The 6869-nt window shown below is 38.1% G+C and overlaps 1 protein-coding gene across 1 annotated transcript in view; it reads right to left on the bottom strand.

The window, feature by feature from the left end:
- Nucleotides 1-4875, bottom strand: part of UBE2D3 (ubiquitin conjugating enzyme E2 D3) — a 13266-nt gene extending 8391 nt beyond the window's left edge. Inside the window, exons 1-2 of the mRNA XM_008635597.2 lie at nucleotides 4863-4875; nucleotides 1249-1253 (exon numbers count right to left, since the gene is read on the bottom strand). The gene's annotated coding sequence lies outside the window, so the exon portion shown is untranslated. The remainder of the gene's footprint in view (nucleotides 1-1248; nucleotides 1254-4862) is intronic.
- Between the last annotated feature and the right edge of the window lie 1994 nt (nucleotides 4876-6869).

A 6869-nucleotide genomic window follows, 5' to 3' on the forward strand; every position in this document is an offset into this window, starting at 1 on the left:
ACTTCTTGATCAAGATTTACAAGGACTCAGTCTTAGCTAGAAAAGCCTGAAGTGGAAGGAGAGAAAATTGTTGATGAGTCTTCATGAAACAGGAAGCATTCTGTATGTAACATCTGACATTAGAACTAAGAACAGCAAGAAAAAAACCCACCGAAACTTGGTTTCACTTTACCCACCACCTGCAGCAGAGATGTACCTTCCAAAGATCAAAACAGACAGGAAAATTCAAGAGGCTGACAAGTGCTGTAATCAGGAAAAGTATCTGTATTTTTTATTTTAATCTTTACAATTAAGACAATTACACCTTTAAAATTAAAAATTACTGAGCTGCAGAAACAGTTCTCTCCCTCCTCCATTACAGAGGGAACAGAAACTTCAGATGGAGGATTCCTTGTGCAGTAACAATACTGCTGTGATGAAACAAAGAAGCTCTGCATTAAATTGTTTTAATGCTCCACAAGTCATTTGTTTGGACAGTGTCTTAAAATTAAATTTACACTTTCAGTTAAAGCATGTAGCAACCACCTTCTTTCTCCCCTGCTCTCCTTTGATTTTAAAAAGAGCATCAAGAACTTCTATAAATAAATCTGCACTTGTCAAGGTATCTAGAAGTCTTGAGAAAAGGCAAAATATTCAGCCCCTCTTTCATACATTAACAGTTTCACACAAGTTTTTTTTTTTTCCAGCAAGTCTATACAAGCCATTAAACCAAGAACTTTGTAAGACATTTAAGAAAGCCAGGCATACCTATTATGCTGGAAACATGCATATTTGGACCAGACAGCTAACCCTTGCCTGGGAAGACCCTAATGTATATCCTTTAAGTTTCACAAATTCTGCACTTCATAAAAATTTACTAAGTATAAGCCAACACAAACCCAACTTATATTTCTTGTAACATAAACACCTTGTTCTTTGGTAAGATGATAGCTCCTGCAAACACAGAAATAACACCACTTCAACATGTGCAAGTCCATACACTAAAAAAACCCCTAATCACAAACAAATAAACAACACCCCCCACCAAACAACAAAACCAAACCACCAAAGCCCACACCAATCCCCTTCCCTCGAAACACCATGAACGTTTAGTCCCGGATTTCCCCTCCCTACATGTGTTAATTCTGATGAACTTTCCAATTAATAAAATTTCCATTTTGCACTGGCATCAGACTGTTTCACAAAATGAAACCGTATCAGTTTTGATAAGCAACGGCACAATGAAGTTAGCAGTACAGTCCATTTCACTGTTGCTGTTTGAAGAAGTGTGGGCAACAGCTCTTTCCAGATCATCACGGCAAATGCATTTAGAATGCTTTTTGCTACATTCTCCAGGTATCACTGGGGGGCCTTGTGATAGACTGATTTCTGCCATTTAGTATCACTTATTAGGTCCATATGTTGTTCATTACCCTCCAGAAAAATTTGCTAAGTTAGATTTATGTTATCCATGTAAAGGCAAACAATAAATGTAGACAAAACTTCTGAAAGAAAGGTTTTTTTAAATTTTCAGGGCATTTTTTTCCATTTAACAAATACATCAGGTTTTATTAATCAGGCTTGTTTCTCATCAAAATGTATTTTCCAGTTCTAAGAATGATCAATCATTTCCAAAATTTGAGAGGAAAAAAGATATCATGTCCGTTGAAGTAAGCTGTAGCAACAGAATAAGCAGAAAGACACAAACGTTATTATTTTAATACAGTTGTAAAGCTATTACATGATTAATTTAATAGTGGAAGAACATTTAGGTCCTAGAGGTTTTTTTTAAACTATCACAGGGACTAAGAATTATGAAAAGGCTCTTCATACTATTTATGAAATTGTAAAATTGCGTAGCACTAAGACAAAGATGAGAAAAGATCAGCATAAAGTGGACTGTCATAGATATGTGCATTAGACTAGAGAGCTCTTCAAAAGGTACTACTATCTTCAGAGAAACAAGTATTCAGTACTCAAGATAAAAATAGGTATTCTACCACAGCAGGAAAACTAGTAATTCAACATCAGTAATTCAACCAGGAAAAGTAACTGTAGATGTAAGACACACATTAAATTTAGTAAGTTCCAGTGAAACATTTGTGCAAAAACCCCTTTGGTAATATTAAAAATAATTTAAAAGCTGAAACAAATGAGATTCAATATTCCAGACTGCAGTAATTTCAAAATTTATGTCTACACAGAGTTACTCCTTTTAACTGCTTGAACTGTTCGAGATAACAAAGTAGCAGTGACCTTCATTAACGAAAGGACTAAAGTTTTGTCTGGTCTAAAACACTTCAGTAAAAAAAAACCAAAAACCCTAGTTGTGCTAATCAAAGCAGTTCAATATACAGATAATTTTGGGAACAAATGATACACCAGTTGGCATTTCACCCACAGAAAGAGGAAGTAATTCACCCACTAAATTTGGGGGGAAAAAAGCTGAGGTGGCACATGTTCTTGGTACTTGCTTCCCTGGGGTACTATGGTCAGAAAAGTTTGCAGTAAAGCTGTTTGCTTCAGCAGAGTGTGTGAAGGGCTGTGGAAGAACTTGGGCAAAAATGAAGCAAACCCTGGCTCACAGTAACACCAGACTTACTTCATCTCTCTGTTAAGTGAGTGATACTTCACATCTACACAAAGAGGGGAGGCTTTTTGCAACAAGGGAGTGCAAAGTTCTCAGTAACTTTAAAAAGCACCTCCTTCTGAAAGCTACAACTCTACTGAATCCAACAGGCAAACTGGAATAACTGGAAACTGAACAAGCAGAGGCACGTGGGCTGTGAGGTCTGGAGTGCAGCTGAAGCATTCTGTTCAAGGAAAGGAAGGAGCTTCTGTAAAACTTCCCACTGAGCAATATAAATACAAACCTACTTACCTTCTCAGCTTAGCAATCAGGAATAATGATTCCATAACAAAAAAATATTTAATATGTAGTATTTCTACATATAAGAGCTTCCTGCTTCTCATACTCCTTCTACTGCCATACCTACTTCTCCAACTTTGCTTCTTTTTGTTAACATGTTTTCAATAGTGCTTTCCCTTTCTTAAAAGGTATTAAGCTATATCCCAAATTTTCTTTAAAATCCCCAAAGTAGAACCCACATTTGCCTGGAATCGGTTGTTACAGTTTTTCACTTTAGAGGAGGCTTAAAAGAAAAACCAAAACAAAACTCCCAAGCAGCAAATGTGAAAGACTTTACAAAGAAACAATAAACCAAATTTGGTGAGGAGTGACATGCTATGCACCTATCGGAAAGGATTAGTCTTGAATTACAACCATGACCAGCAGTCTCTGTCACTGCAAGACGTTTCCGGTGCAGCTCCAGCATGTCACCATTTCTGTGTCCCAGTTTCCAAATATAAAGTTGTGATAGTTCCTACCTCTCCACAAGGATGATTAGTCACTGAGCATTTTACAGATCAGAACACTGTTAAAAGAGTAAGCACCAATGCTGCTGTTAAGAGGGCACCAGCAATGTAACACAGACAAGGAGCAATACATGCACAATGCTGCAACAGAGTTTTGGAGAACAGAGAGAAATAGAGCAGCAGAACCCACCACTGCAACAAACAGATGTGCTCTAACACAAATTCAGTACCATTGTCTTCTGCCAGTTTCACATTAAGTTTCTAGCAAGATTCAGTTTCATTGGTGAAACAGCCCCATTTCTTATCTCCTCACTTCTCTTTCACTATATATTTATTTATCAGAAAGCTAACAAAAAAACCCAAACCAGTACTTTCAAGAAAAAAAAGCTTAAAAAAGCTAACTAACCTGCTTGTTTTGCAGCAATATAATCATAACTAACAAAGAAAATATGGCTTGAGCTTCAAGTGAGGATTCAAAACTTTGACATGTGAGTGCGAATGCAGGACTATGATCCTATAATAAAACCAGAAGTATCTCTCTCTTCTTGACAGAAAAGCTGCTAAAAAAAATCCCTCAAACAACTCCCCTCCACCAGCTATTTAAAAGATTACAGAAGCCATTTAAAGAATGAAGAAACTTTAAAGAATGACAAAGGATATCTCATCCAAACATGCATGAGCCAAAACCCAGAAGTTTTCAGGTCCCAGAAAATTCTGTAAGAAATGACAGCCTGGTGCCTACCAAGCTGCCTTCTTGCAAGGTACCAAATAATGCAGCATCTGCACCAGCTTCTTTTCTTCCCATTTGTCAGATTCCATACTCCCTGTGGCACTACTACACTTTTTTAGTTTACACTGGAAATAGCCAGGCCTTACTTTTAATGATAGTAACAGCTGACTTGAACACAGAGTGACAGAAGATCACTCCCGCCAGAATGACTGAGGATTGTCTTCCACAGGCCTTAACTCACAGTTACATTTAATATTGATTTGTAACACACGTTTTTGTTAAAATCACATACTGAAGCTTTCTGAGTTGTAGTCAAGAAAGCACAGTCAGATTAATTTGCTTTACATTTCCAGAAAGTAACTTAGAGGGCATGAAAGGTGATACGCAGTTAAATCAGAAGTTAAAAAAACCCCAAATCAATAACCCACAAACACAAAACCCCCACACAATCCCCCCCCATCCCCCCCAACCAATCCAACCAAAAAAGGACAAAGAGAAAAAAGAACACTCGGGCCAATAAAAAAAAAAATCAACATTTATTAACTTGACTGCTTGTCTAATGATGCGTCAAACAGGATATTTCAAACTCTAGGCAACCAAAAATTCAGCACTGCATTAGTCTTACTCATTAGCTCACAGCTGAAAACAGCTTTAAAAAAGAAGGAAGGATTGGAAGCAGCTATAAAAGGAGGGGAAGAACACTTAAGCCTGTTTGAAGATTAAGAAGTGTCAAGCAGCAAAGAACTACTGCCTCATCCCACACACCTGCATTTGAAACATTCGTTTCAGCATAGAAATTAATTACACCTGGAAGCAGAAAGTAAGTTGAAAGGACACTGAATGTGGATTTCTAAGCTGAGTAAGAAACCAATGGTATAACAGACACGAAACAAATGTAACCAGCAGAAAATTATCAGTTTCAAACAAGCTGGCCTTTTGGCTAACAATAAATAGATAAAAGCAATGTGAAATGGCAGTGCAAGATACAGAAAGATGTAGGTTCCTTTTGATTAAAAAAGGACATTAAAGCAACTCTGCAGAGGAAACATATGAAAAGCAGTCTGAGAAAACAGCAAAGACAAAGAGCACAGAACGGTTTTTAAGAAATCCAAAACATAACTAGGAATCTAAGAGTTGTGATTCTCCCTATTTTGACTATTCTGCTTGTATTTTTCATGGTTCTCCCTTCAGTCCTTAGTACTGGATTTTTCAGCCTACACCCCACATACTATTTGTACAATGTCTAACCATGCTGCCTTCGTGGTATAATAAAAGACAAACATAGAAATAGTCATGTTTTAAGCCTTGCACTCAAGGAAGGAAATGCCAGACTGCTGTGCCACTGTAATTAAGTCACTCGGTGTACTTGGACTGTGACACGAACTACTCAGGTGACTACCTACTATCTCTTCAAAGAACCTTTTCAGTACACAAGCCATTTGTGAAAGAGAGTATTGTCTAGAACTGTTCTCATCTGTTCTGAAATCTGGAAGGTGTACAATGCAGGTAATGGTTTTTGGGAAATTTCAGTCACTGAAACTAAAATGGCTCTCTATTTATTCCAATGTTTTGCAGAGCCGTTGGACAGATCCACCTGGAAAAGGAATACAGTTACAGACTTTGCTTTCCTGGTCACTCCCTAAAGGCTTTCAGAACAAACTTTAAGAAGAGGTGGCAACTGCATACCTGTAGAGCTGTGCTTTGAATTCCAAAGTATGGTTTGTTTCCCCTAAAGTAACCAAAACCACAGAAGCTGTCTTACTCAAGATGAAGAAAATCTGACTGCTTTACACACATAAATTCTGAGGTATCATAACAATTACCATATCCTGAAAACAGCAGACCTTATTAAAACACTCCTATGCTCAGTGCAGAAGGAGGACTGTGTACATTGACTAAAGTACATTGGAGGGGAAAGTGTGAAATGAAGCACTGGTTAACTACTGAGCCATTCAGTGATAGTTGGGTATTTTAATTCTGCCATTTCCAAGCTTTTGAATACTGGACACTGAAACTTAGCATGCTGCTCCCTTGGGAGATTTTTCCTGCAAGAACCACAGTGATCTTTGGTTCTGTAGCCCAGGACTACAATGCAGCCCTCTGAGAAGAGGGTAACTAGTATAAACAGGCCACACGAGAAACACCAAGATGCACCTTGCTAAATGAAACAGAATGACTGGGAAACAAAGGGACAGATGAAATTCAGTACAGACAAATGTAAACTGATGCAGTTGGAAAGAAGTTTACACTCAAAGTAAGGCACTCTGGTCTGATGGCTACCTCTCAGAAATGCAATGTGGGCATCTCTGAGAGACATTTTCACACAAATGCTGGCTTAATATTCCTTAGATGCCGCAGTTTGGCAGCATTATGCAAGAGCCTCCCAACATGCTGCCCTTCGGCTTTTCGAGGGCACAGTAACTTAGAGCAGAACCTCAGCCACCAGCATTTGACACATAACCAGAAGCAGCATCTGTATACCCTGCGCTCCATATGACAGAAGACTCTCAGGAGTTTGTCAGGACTACACAAACAACAACTTTGGAGACTGGGAGTGCACAGGACAAGTGTTTGTAGAAATGAAAAGTGGCCTCAATGGGGCACAACATCAGTCAGTCTGCACTTTCTGAAAAGCTACAAGAATTCTTCATGTTCTCAAAAAAGCAAGGGCAGTGTAACAGAAAGTTATCAAATCAATATTCTAACAAGTAACACCATGTCTGTAATCAGCATGGTGAATTCACTGTTTAGAGGTAGCTTCCTATATTATTCTGAAATTTATTAA

Source organism: Corvus brachyrhynchos, unplaced genomic scaffold (genome assembly GCF_000691975.1).
Source record: "Corvus brachyrhynchos isolate BGI_N302 unplaced genomic scaffold, ASM69197v1 scaffold175, whole genome shotgun sequence".
Lineage (NCBI taxonomy): Eukaryota > Metazoa > Chordata > Aves > Passeriformes > Corvidae > Corvus > Corvus brachyrhynchos.